This window comes from Phyllobates terribilis, unplaced genomic scaffold (assembly GCF_046119375.1).
Source record: "Phyllobates terribilis strain yellow unplaced genomic scaffold, ASM4611937v1 Scaffold_208__1_contigs__length_3488620, whole genome shotgun sequence".
NCBI lineage: Eukaryota > Metazoa > Chordata > Amphibia > Anura > Dendrobatidae > Phyllobates > Phyllobates terribilis.
Genome location: NW_027362968.1, coordinates 462510 through 475851, shown reverse-complemented (window position 1 = coordinate 475851; position 13342 = coordinate 462510).

Genomic DNA, 13342 nt, shown 5'->3' with positions numbered 1-13342 from the left:
GCCCCCAGCTGAATACCTAGCCTTTACTAGCTATTAAAATGGGGGACCCCCCAAAAAAATGAAGTGGGGTCCCCCCTAATTTAATAGCTAGCAAAGGCTAGGCAGACAGCTGGGGGCTGTTATTAATAGCCCAGGAAGGGTGCCATGAATATTGGCCCCCTCCCAGGCTAGAAACACCAGCCGTCAGCCGCCCCAGAAATGGCGCATCCATAGGATGCGCCAATTCTGGCACTTAGCCTCACTCTTCCCACTGCCCTGTAGCGGTGGCAGTGGGGTAATAGGGCTGGGGTTGATGTCAGCTTATAATGCCAGCTGACATCAAGCCCAGGTTAGTAATGGAGAGGCGTCTATAAGACACCCCCATTACTAACCCCATAGTCAAAGTTACAAAAAAGCACAAACACCCAGAATAAAGTCCTTTAATTGAAATAAACACACAATTCTTTATTGTTCTAAATTAAACTATACTTACCATCACGCCCATTCCAGCTGAAGCCAACGATCTCCTGCAATAAAAGTAAAAAAATAAACCAACCTCATCCTTACCTTTCCATGGTTCCCACGACAGCTTCAGCTCTGCTACATCGAGATGACAGGCTGGACCGCAGCAGAACGCTGCCATCCAGCCTGTCATCCCGCGGACACTGAGAGGCGCAGGCATGCTTGTGCTCCTCAGTGTCTCTCTATGACGGCATCCAGATGAGCCGACAATGAACTCGGCTCACCTCATGCACGTCACTGACAGCGTGGGAGAATTCTCCTGCACTCAGCGCTTCAGCGTGAGAATTTTCCCACGCTGTCAGTGACGTGCATGAGGCGAGGTCATGTCCAATGAACTCAGCTCACCTCATGCACGTCACTGACAGCGTGGGAGAATTCTTACGCTGAAGCGCTGAGTGCAGGAGAATTTTCCCACGCTGTCAGTGACGTGCATGAGGTGAGCTGAGTTCATTGGACATGACCTCGCCTCATGCACGTCACTGACAGCGTGGGAAAATTCTCACGCTGAAGCGCTGAGTGCAGGAGAATTCTCCCACGCTGTCAGTGACGTGCATGAGGTGAGCCGAGTTCATTGTCGGCTCATCTGGATGCCGTCACAGAGAGACACTGAGGAGCGCAAGCATGCCTGCGCTTCTCAGTGTCTGCGGGATGACAGGCTGGATGGCAGCGTTCTGCTGCGGTCCAGCCTGTCATCTCGATGTAGCAGAGCTGAAGCTGTCATGGGAACCATGGGAAGGTAAGGATGAGGTTGGTTTATTATTTTTCTTTTATTGCAGGAGATCGTTGGCTGCAGCTGGAATGGGCGTGACGGTAAGTATAGTTTAATTTAGAACAATAAAGAATTGTGTCTTTATTTCAATTAAAGGACTTTATTCTGGGTGTTGTGTTTTTTTTAAATACTTTACTAGAAATTCATGGTGGTCATGTCTAATATTGGCGTGACCCCATGAATTTCGGGCTTAGGGCCAGCTGATAATGCCAAGCTGGCCTTAATCCCTTTATTACCCAGTGAGCCACCGCACCAGGGCCCTGGATGAGTTGGGTACAGCGCCAGAAGATGGCGCTTCTATGAACGCGCCATTTTCCGGGGCGGCTGCGGACTGCAATTTGCAGCGGGTGGGGCCCAGAAAGTTTGGGCCTCCCTGCGCTGCAGATTCCATCCCCCAGCTGCCTAGTTGTACCTGGCTGGACACAAAAATAGGGAGAAGCTCCACGTATTTTTTTTTTTAATTATTTCATGAAATTCATGAAATAATTAAGAAAAAAAGGGCTTCCCTATATTGTTGTGTCCGGCCAGGTACAAATAGGCAGCTGGTAGTTGGGGGCAGCCCGTTCCTGCCTGCTGTACCTGGCTGGACACAAATATAGGGCGAAGCCCCACATCAATTTTTTTTTAATTATTTCATGAATTTCCTTAAATAATTTAAAAAAAAAATACGTGGGGCTTCTCCCTATTTTTGTGTCCAGCCAGGTACAACTAGGCAGCTGGGGGATGGAATCTGCAGCGCAGGGAGACCCAAGCTTTCTGGGCACCCCCCCCCCCGCTGCAAATTGCAGTCCGCAGCCACCCCGGAAAATGGCGCGTTCATAGAAGCTGGATGCTGTACCTGGCTGGCATACAAAAATATAGCAAAGCCCACGTCAAAATTTTTGGGAAAAATTAATTAAAAAATAAATAATAACTTAGGGACTGCATCTTTATTAACTCCTCAAATGTCATTTAGTGTTAAAATAAAGGATTTATTTAAAAAAAAATTGGCGTGGGATCCCCCATAATTTTAGTCTCTAGCGGAGGTTAAGCAGACGGCTGGGGCAGATGTTTGAAGCCTGGGAAGGGGGTAATACCCACGGAGCTTCCCAGGCTACTAATATCAGCCCCCAGCTGAATACATAGCCTTTACTAGCTATTAAAATGGGGGACCTCCCAAAAAAAATGACGTAGGGTCCCCCCTATTTTAATAGCTAGCAAAGGCTAGGCAGACAGCGGGGGGCTGATATTAATAGCCCAGGAAGGGTGCCATGAATATTGGCCCCCTCCCAGGCTAGAAACACCAGCCGTCAGCCGCCCCAGAAATGGCGCATCCATAGGATGCGCCAACTCTGGCACTTAGCCTCGCTCTTCCACGCTGCCCTGGTGCGGTGGCAGGGGGTAATAGGGCTGGGGTTCATGTCAGCGCCAGCTGCCATGAAGCCCAGGTTAGTAATGATGGGCGTCTATAAGACACCCCCATTACTAACCTACAAAGTGTTAAAAAGAAAAAACACACACTACACCCAGAAAAAAATTATTTATTTGAAATAAAACACACAATTTTGTTTAATTCTTAGTTTACTAAAAAAAATAGTTACCTGTCCACGTTCCTGCGCTGATCTCCCATGCACAGCTGTCACATCTGGAGATGGTGACAGCTGTGCATGGCTGCTGTAAGCTCACACTGCCGGGAACACGTCCGCTCCCGGCAGCGGGAGCCCCTGACTGAGGTCACCGGAGTGCATTCAGTCAGCGTAGCTCCGGAGACCTCCTTTACGGCACTGCTGTGCCGTGGGAATTTCTCCCGGTACAGCGGGGCCGTAAAGCATCTTACCGGAGCAGCGCTGCCTGAACTCCGGCGAACCCGCTTATGCAATGACGGGGCTGCTTTACGGCCCCATCATTCTAGCGGCGGCAGCGGTTCAGAGCGGTCACATTCTATGTGGCTGCTCTGAACTGGAGATCTTCGTGGGACACTCGTGGACTACTACGGAGGGGTAAGGATAAGGTTGTGGTTTATTATTTTATATTTTATTACAGGAGATCGATGGCTTCGGGGAATTAGGTGTCTAGGTGCGTATAGGTGTAGTTTTTTACTTTTTACTTTATTTTAGGTGCCGATCGGCGGGGACAGGTAATGTATAAACTAATTTATTGTAGGTAACCACTGGCCACCAATGACATGTATTTAACATTTATTGGGGACACAGTAGGGCAATTTATATAGCAGGATCAGGCTGATGGGAACTACTGCTCCCATCGAGCTGATCCTGCTGGCACGAGTGGACGGGGGACAGACATAGGCCGATGGGAGTAGTAGTGTCACATCGGCCTATGTCTGCCTGCACGCACACACCCCCAGACATCGCACAGACACCGCGCACACCCGCACACACCCCCAGACATCACACAGACACCGCGCACACCCGCACACACTCACAGACATCGCACAGACACCGCGCACACCCGCACACCCGCAGACATCGCACAGACACCCGCAAACACCAATCATGACGGGCTGATGGTCTGGGAGGTGAAGCTGACCTGTGCGGCCGTGGGAAAGTTCATGCGAGTTCATGCAATGCAGTGAAGCATGAACTCACATGAACCCTCTGAGGGCACCGCGGCGACTTCAAATGAACAGCTGATCGGCATCACCTGATACCTCAGCTGTTCATTTGAAATAACCGGCGGGAAAGCGCAGCACAGAACGGGAAAGCCGGCGGTGAAGTCTTTTCACTGCCGGCTTCCCCGCCCGGGTCCTTCGCTCCCCGCTCCTTTGTGCTGCGCTCCCCGCCCCGGTCCTAACTTACGATCAGGATGGGAGGTGGCGAGGGGAGCGTAGGATCGGGGTGGGAGGCTGCGGGGAAGCAGTATGGGGCCGTGTGATTGTTTAAAAGCCGGCGGCTTTTTACCGCGCGCCGGCTTTTAAACAATCAGGAGAATTCTGGGATGGCATTCTGATGACAGGCTGGATCTCAGCTGAGCGCTGCCATCCAGCTTGTCATCCTTCCGAGACACTGCAGAGCGCAGGCATTATGGGAACTTCCGATTCCGGTATTCGATATTGTAAAAGTATCGGAATTAAGTATCGGAATTCCGATACCGCGAATATCAGGCGATACCCGATATTTCAGTATCGGAATGCTCAACACTAATTATAGCATTAAGTGAGCTTTGTATTTTAGTATTATGTGGACTTTGTATTGTAGTATTATGCTAGCTTTGTATTATAGAATTATGTGAGCTTTGTATTGTAGTATTAAGTGAGCTTGATATTGTAATATTATGTAAGCTTTGAATTGTAGTATTATGTGAGCTTGGTTTTGTAGTATTATGTGAGCTTGATATTGTAGTATTATGTGGGCATTGTATTGCAGTATTATGTGACCTTGGTATTGTAGTATTATGTGAGCTTTGTATTGTAGTATTATGTGAGCTTTGCATTGTAGTATTATGTGGGCTCTGTATTGTAGTATTATGTGGGCTTTTTATTGTAGTATTATGTTAACTTTGTATTGTAGTATTATGTGGGTTTTTTATTGTAGTATTATGTGAGCTTTGTATTGTAGTATTATGTGGGTGCTCTAGTGTAGTATTATGTGGGTGATGTAGGGTAGTATTATGTGTGTTCTTATTGTAGTATTATGTGAGCTTTGTATTGTAGTATTATGTGAGCTTTGTATTGTAGTATTATGTGAGCTTTGTATGGTAGTATTATGTGGGCTTTGTATTGTAGTATTATGTGGGTGCTCGAGTGTAATATTATGTGGGTGATGTAGGGTAGTATTATGTGTCCTCTTATTGTAGTATTATGCTGGCTAGGTATTGTAGTATTATGCGAGCTTTGTATTGTTGTATTGTGTGTGCTTTGTATTGTAGTATTATGTGAGCTTTGTATTGTAGTATTATATGGGCTCAGTATTTTAGAATTATGTGAGCTTTGTATTGTAGCATTATGTGAGCTTTCTATTGTAGTATTATGTGAGCTTTGTATTGTAGTATTATGTGAGCTTTGTATTGTAGTATTATGTGGGCTTTGTATTGTAGTATTATGTGGGTGCTCTAGTGTAGTATTATGTGGGTGATGTAGGGTAGTATTATGTGTGCTCTTATTGTAGTATTATGTGGGCTTTGTATTGTAGTATTATGTGAGCTTTGTATTGTAGTATTATGTGAGCTTTGTATTGTAGTATTATATTGGCTTTTTATTGTAGTATTATGTGAGCTTTATATTGTAGTATTATGTGAGCTTTGTATGGTAGTATTATGTGAGCTTTGTATTGTAGTATTATGTGGGCTCTGTATTGTAGTATTATGTGGGCTTTTTATTGTAGTATTATGTGGGTGCTCTAGTGTAGTATTATGTGGGTGATGTAGGGTAGTATTATGTGTGTTCTTATTGTAGTATTATGTGAGCTTTGTATTGTAGTATTATGTGAGCTTTGTATTGTAGTATTATGTGAGCTTTGTATGGTAGTATTATGTGGGCTTTGTATTGTAGTATTATGTGGGTGCTCTAGTGTAATATCATGTGGGTGATGTAGGGTAGTATTATGTGTCATCTTAGTGTAGTATTATGCTGGCTCTGTATTGTAGTATTATGCGAGCTTTGTATTGCTGTATTGTGTGTGCTTTGTATTGTAGTATTATGTGAGCTTTGTATTGTAGTATTATATGGGCTCTGTATTTTAGTATTATGTGAGCTTTGTATTGTAGCATTATGTGAGCTTTGTATTATAGTATTATGTGAGCTTTGTATTGTAGTATTATGTGGGCTCTGTATTGTAGTATTATACGGGCTTTGTATTGTAGTATTATGCGGGTTTTGTATTGTAGTATTATGTGAGCTTTGTATTATAGTATTATGTGAGCTTTGTATTGTAGTATTATGTGAGATTTGTATTGTAGTATTAAGTAAGCTTTGTATTGTAGCATTATGTGGGCTTTGTATTGTACTATTATGTGGGCCTTCTATTGTAGTATCATGTGAGCTTAGTATTGTAGTATTATGTGAGCTATGTATGGTAGTATTATGTGTGCTTTGTATTGTAGTATTATGCGGGCTTTTTATTGTAGTATTATATGGGCTCTGTATTCTAGTATTATGTGGGCTCTGTATTGTAGTATTATGTGAGCTTTGTATTGTAGCATTATTTGAGCTTTGTATTGTAGCATTATGTGGGCTTTGTATTGTAGTATTATGCAGGCTTTTTATTGTAGTATTATGTGAGCTTTGTATTGTAGTATTATGTGAGCTTTGTATTGTAGTATTAAGTGAGCTTTGTATTGTAGCATTATGTGAGCTTTGTATTGTAGTATTAAGTGAGTTTTGCATTGTAGTATTATGTGAGCTTTGTATTGCAGTGTTATGTGGGCTTTGTATTGTAGTATTAAGTGAGCTTTGTATTGTAGTATTATGCTGGCTCTGTATTGCAGTATTATGTGGGCTCTGTATTGCAGTATTATGCTGGCTTTCTATTTTAGTATTATGTGAGCTTTGTATTGTAGTATTATGTGAGCTTTGTATTGTAGTATTATACGGGCTTTGTATTGTAGTTATATGCGGGTTTTGTATTGTAGTATTATGTGAGATTTGTATTGTAGTATTAAGTGAGCTTTGTATTGTAGTATTATGTGAGCTTTGTATTGTAGTATTATGTGAGCTTTGTATTGTAGTATTAAGTGAGCTTTGTATTGTAGTATTATGTGAGCTTTGTATTGTAGTATTATGTAAGCTTTGTATTGTAGTATTAAGTGAGCTTTGTATTGTAGTATTATGCTTTCTTTGTATTGTAGTATTATACGGGCTTTGTATTGTAGTATTATGTGAGCTTTGTATTGTAGTATTATGTGAGCTTTGTATTGTAGTTTTATGTGAGCTTTGTATTGTAGTATTAAGTGACCTTTGTATTGTAGTATTATGCGGGCTCTGTATTGCAGTATTATGTGAGCTTTGTATTGTAGTATTATGAGGTTTTGTGTTGTAGTATTATGCTGGCTTTGTATTGTAGTATTATGTGAGCTTTGTATTGTAGTTTTATGCGGGCTTTGTATTGTAGTATTATGCGAGCTTTGTATTGTAGCATTATGTGTGCTTTGTATTGTAGTATTATGTGAGCTCTGTATGGTAGTATTATGTGGGTGCTATATAGTAGTATTATATAGACACTTTATTGCAATATTATGTGGGCTCTGTATTGTAGTATTATGTGAGTTTGCATTGTAGTATTATGTGGGATTTGTATTGTAGTATTATGTGAGCTCTGTATTGTATTATGTGAGCTCTGTATTGTAGTATTATGTGGGTTCTATACAGTAGTATTATATAGACACTTTATGGCAATAAATATGTGGGCTCTGTATTGTAGTATTATGTGAGCTCTGTATGGTATTATGTGGGTGCTATATAGTAGTATTATATAGACACTTTATGGTAATAAATATGTGAGCTCTGTATGGTAGTATTATGTGGTTGCTATATAGTAGTATTATATAGACACTTTTTATGGCAATATTATGTGGGCTCTGTATTGTAGTATTATGTGAGCTCTGTATAGTAGTATTATGTGGGTGCTATATAGTAGTATTATATAGACACTTTATGGCAATATTATGTGAGCTCTGTATTGCAGTATTATATAGGCTCTGTATGGCGGTATTATGTAGGTGCCATGTAGTAGTATTATGTGGACATTTTATGGTAGCATTATATAGGCTCTATATGGCGGTATTCGTTGTGCACTGACATTACTAATTTTTAATGTTTTCAACCTATAATAATCCCAAATAGTAACATTTATAACCCCCCCCCCATATTAGTACCAACCCCACAGTACCATACAATACTGCCGGTATAATGTTTCCACTGTATTCCTGTATCTGATAAAACATGTTCCCCGGTTCATTCATTTTGCTCCTGAGATTCTTCGGCTTTTTATGGTTTTGATTGGTGCCGACCAACTCCGCCAACTTTGTAAAAACCAGGTTAAGCTTAGCCAGGATGGGGCGTAGCCGCGCGCCGCTGACAAATTAATCATAATTTATGGCACAAAAGTGGTGAAAATTATAAGAGAAAAATTCTCCAGTTCCCAAATGAGGAGCATTTCTTGTGGTGGCAAAAGGCAGCTGTAAGTAAATTTATTAAAGGGGAAGTGCCCAGTGATTGGCTGCAGCACTCTATGTCCCTGAATTTGCCCATACAGGCTATACAGGGGATGCAGCTCAGTGGTAGAGCGCATGCTTTGCATGTATGAGTCCTTGGCTTCAGTCCCCGACATCTCCGTTTATTGTGATAAATAGCTGGAAAAGCTTCCAAATATTCCGGGAACTGATAAATGTGCAGAACTTCATCTCTCTGGATGTAACAGAAGATTAGTGAGAAATGTCATCCAAACATGTTCTTAAAGGGGTTTTCTTTAAAAAAACCATGGTGGTATCTAAAAAAAACCCATAATAATAATAATTGCCTTCACGATTGTGCTGCACCACTGTCTGTGTTTCCTGCCGGTCACCTCATTTTCTGTTCTGGCGTGGGTAAAATGTTACCATTGATTGACTGCAGTGGTCACGTGACATCCCCAATCAGAAAACGAAGAGATGAGACCGGAAGGAATATGGAAGATAAGTATCTGCTCCTTTATATTGTTGGACAACCATGGATTCATTTTTAAATACTAGTTTAAAACCCCTTTAATTTGGAGGATTTTATGTAAAGTAACTTACAGACACCAGGGGGCAGACTTGTAGACACAAGGCACGTATGATCTACGCCCGTCCATCCCAACAAAGAAAGTTATAAAAAATGTAAAAATAGTATTACATGAGCCGTTGTCGCCTGTCACACAGAGACATCACATCCCACCCCAAGCATGAGGGACTTGAACATGCGATACCACCCATACTACACTGTACTACCTATGAAGTGCAGAGAATCACCCAACCTGTCACTGTTTAACTGTCAATTAACTTATATCCTCACCTCCAGCGGGATCTGATAGGGTGATAAGGATCTGATGATGAAGCATACACTACCTACCACCTACCATTATATGGACCCGATATAATGCTCCATACAGAATAATGGGCCCCATATAATGCTCCATACAGAATAATGGACCCCATATAATGCTCCATACAGAATAATGGGCCCCATATAATGCTCCATACAGGATAATGGACCCCATATAATGCTCCATACAGAATAATGGGCTCATTATAATGCTCCATACAGAATAATGGACCCCATATCATGCTCCATACAGAATAATGGACCCGATATAATGCTCCATACAGAATAATGGGCCCATATAATGCTCCATACAGGATAATGGACCCCATATAATGCTCCATACAGAATAATGGGCTCATTATAATGCTCCATACAGAATAATGGACCCCATATCATGCTCCATACAGAATAATGGACCCCATATAATGCTCCATACAGAATAATGGGCCCCATATAATGCTCCATACAGACTAATGGACCCCATATCATGCTCCATACAGAATAATGGGCCCCATATAATGTTCCAAACAAAATAATGGACCCTATATAATGCTCCATACAGAATAATGGCCCCCATATAATTCTCCATGCAGTATGGGCCCCATGTAATGATCCATACAGTATGGGCCCCATATATTGCTCCATACAGTATGAGCCCCATATAATTCTTCATCCAGTATGGGCCCCATATAATGCTCCATACAGTATGGGCCCCATATAATGCTCCAGAGTCGGAAGACACCGAACTGCGGAGGAACGTGGAGAGATGAGTATCGCGAGCAGTTTAAAGCAATGTGGGACGCGGTGCCAGCGCCCGTGCTGTACTGCTCTGCCAGCTGTATAGTGGCCGCTTCCAGGTACTGCACAGCTGACCCTATTCATATGAATAGAGTGGATCTGCAGTACCCGCTGTGGCCACTATGCTGTTGTCGGTGCTGTGCTGTTCCAGTCTGCAAATAATCACATCCAACCGGCACCAAGAACAGCTGATCACGCGTGCCGGGGGTCACATCCCCATTAATCTGATATTGGTCGCCTATCCTAAGGGTAAGCCATCAATATAAGAGTGCTGGACATCCCCTTTAACTGTTGCCACTACCCCTATACCAACTAATGGTAAATCCCTCCCTCACTTATCATTATGTGCTGCTAATGTTACGTAACAACATTCTATATAGTGAAGTCACAACCAGACATAGAGATGGTAAATATTATTTATTTTTAGGAATATTTGGACAAATAATGGAATATATGAGGATATCACAGTCTGGGGCTGCAGCTGTTATCAGCATCTCTGCACATGATGGAATCAGGGTCTCTATGAAGCAGATGAGGGATCTGTGGATCATTATGGAAATGATCTGTAACTTCTGCAGATTTCTGTAAAGAGAAGACGCCAAATTATTACATCTCATCAATAGATTCCCAGTAAAAAGTTAATAATCAGCTGGAAAATATAAAAAAGCAAATTCTAATATCTACTTACATGAAGGACAAGTCATTCTGATCTAATTCCTCAATGTTCTCCAGACTTGGATCATCCTTCTATGAAAAGGAGAAAAGAACAATTACTTATATGTCACATGTGATCTAGATATCATGGGGCAGCGGGAATGAGAGGTGACTTACCATCTGGTGATTTTGGGGTGTTCATGGCCCTTCATGCTTGGTAAGATGTTGACCAAAGCTGATGGTAAACTAAAGAGAGATCAGAACAGCAGGAGGTTAAAGGTGATATTTTTTACAGTTTTGTAATGAATGTAGTGTTAATGTATGCATTGCTCCCTTACCTGGGCTGGGGTCAGTATGTTCTCCACCACTGTCTGCACCATGAACATGGTGCTTCAATGGAAGCAGTGGTTACGGCACAGGGGGCACAGAGGGTTGGAGCGGAGCCATCTAGTAATACATCCCTGATGGAAGGTGTGGTCACATGGAAGGACCGTGACCTGCTCTCCGATCTCATATTCGGTCATACAGATGATACATGACTCGGCCTCCTCCTGTGCGGTTACATCCCTTGTTGGGAGATTTGCAATTAGCAGTGCTCTCCTGCGAACCCAATGCTGCCGCCTCTGCCGCACAGGTAGGTTTTGTGCAGGTGGCTCCACAGCATTGCTGTCGCTCTGACGTCCATCACTGGTAGAAGGTCTTTCCTCGTCTCTTGGAGGAGACAGTCCATCACTGGTAGAAGGTCTCTCCTGCACAGGTAGGTTTTGTGCAGGTGGCTCCACCTGTGGCAGTGGTGGTGTCATCACACCCACTTCCTCCAGTTGAATGGGTGGGAGGGGACGGCCTCCATCCCTGCTGCTCTCTCCTGTTGTTCCGGAGGGCTCCGCAGGGGCTGGTCTTAGAGGAGAGCGGCTTCTATCCCTGCTCTCTTCCTGTCCTCTACGCCGTGGAGGATCTCTGGCCCGTCTCCATCTCCTCTCAGTGACAGCATTGCTGTCTCTCTGACGTCCATCACTGGTAGAAGGTCTTTCCTGATCTCTTGGAGGAGACCTCCTTCCATCACTGGTAGAAGGTCTTTCCTGATCTCTTGGAGGAGACCTCCTCCGTCCATGGACAATTATGGCCTGACCTATAAACAAATAAGAATTTATCAGAATTATTTCCAATTTTAGCAAACACTTTTGGGCTATAGTGTTGGGTCCTTCTACTGCCGTGGTGTTTAGGGCGAGGGGAACCCTAGAAAGAATTGACTTTATTTTGGCCTTAGTTAACCTGCACTGTCTGTCCTGAAATGTGTCCCCTCATACCCCAGGGATATCTCCTCCCAGGAAAGCCCTATAGTGTGGGAATATTGTGGATCTCCCCCAAATATTTCACTTACCTTGATTTTCTGGTCGGCGCAGCCATGCCTCATTGTCAGCAATCAGCTGGCGCAGCTCCCGGGCGCTCATGACTTAGGTACCTGGAGCTGGCTGATAGAATATTGGAGAACTAAGCTCTCCGGTGGCACCGGTGTTATTGTGCTCTGATCAAAGATCAAGAAGAATAAATGGAAGTAATCACCAGATGTGTAACACAAACTAGTTTGCTCTTCCACAACCAAAGTGAAGTCTCAGCAAAAGCATCAACTCAAGAAATGGCGCTGAGGTCACAGTGCTCAGAGATTATATACCCTCAGGACATTCCATGATGTCATTATGACATCATAACTGAGTGACCCCCTAATCCTGAGCATTGTGACATCAGAGCAGCCAGGCCGCCATGTTTGCTGCCAACTGGTGAATGAGGCAGAGAATGTGGAATAGAAATATCCCATCTGATTAATAGAATATAAATCTATATAAATCTGTGTTGGAAAAGATAGAAAAATCAGTTTTCTCCATGTTTGTAGAATAGTCGTTTTTTCGCTTTGGTAGATATTATATACATGTTATATATGGTGTAAATTATCCTCTGCTGTAAATGATAAGAATGGAATGTTATTCTTTATCATTTATAGTTGTGGGTGATACATTATTGCTAAACAATAAACAACTCACCGACCTGTCAGGGAAATGATCAGGTTATATAAATGAGTGAAAATAGAATAAATAATAATAGAAGGTAAAGTATACAAATGCCTCTAAAAAAAAAAGTCATAAGTGTTTTTACTTTTCTGTACCACCAGGGCCATCCTACAAGATATACACGGATTTTATGTGGGTGTCACGTGCCCCTATAATAATGTGTCCCTATCACTCAGTTACCCCAAATCCACAAAACTATCTATTAGAACAGGACCTGGACTGGTAATCTTCCTACCTGGCAGATTCCCTGTGGACACCTCGGGTGGGCTGGTCAGTGGATCACCAGCAAGGTGTAGATGTAGCAGAAGGAGATGGTGAAATTGCCCTCCTAAAGTATAACAATAGTAACTATAACAATAGTATGTTTGCATATTATAGCGCTACAGAGTGCTACTTTATTTGTTGGTTATATATGGAGATGGCTACTCTTAGTAAGCACCTGTACACACCGGTTTTCTGTTTTGGAAGTGAGGAGTGAGGGTCAGTCTTTTGATATTTGTATACATTTACATACATATACATATATTTGTAGGATTTCTCACTGATCACTCCATCCCTAAG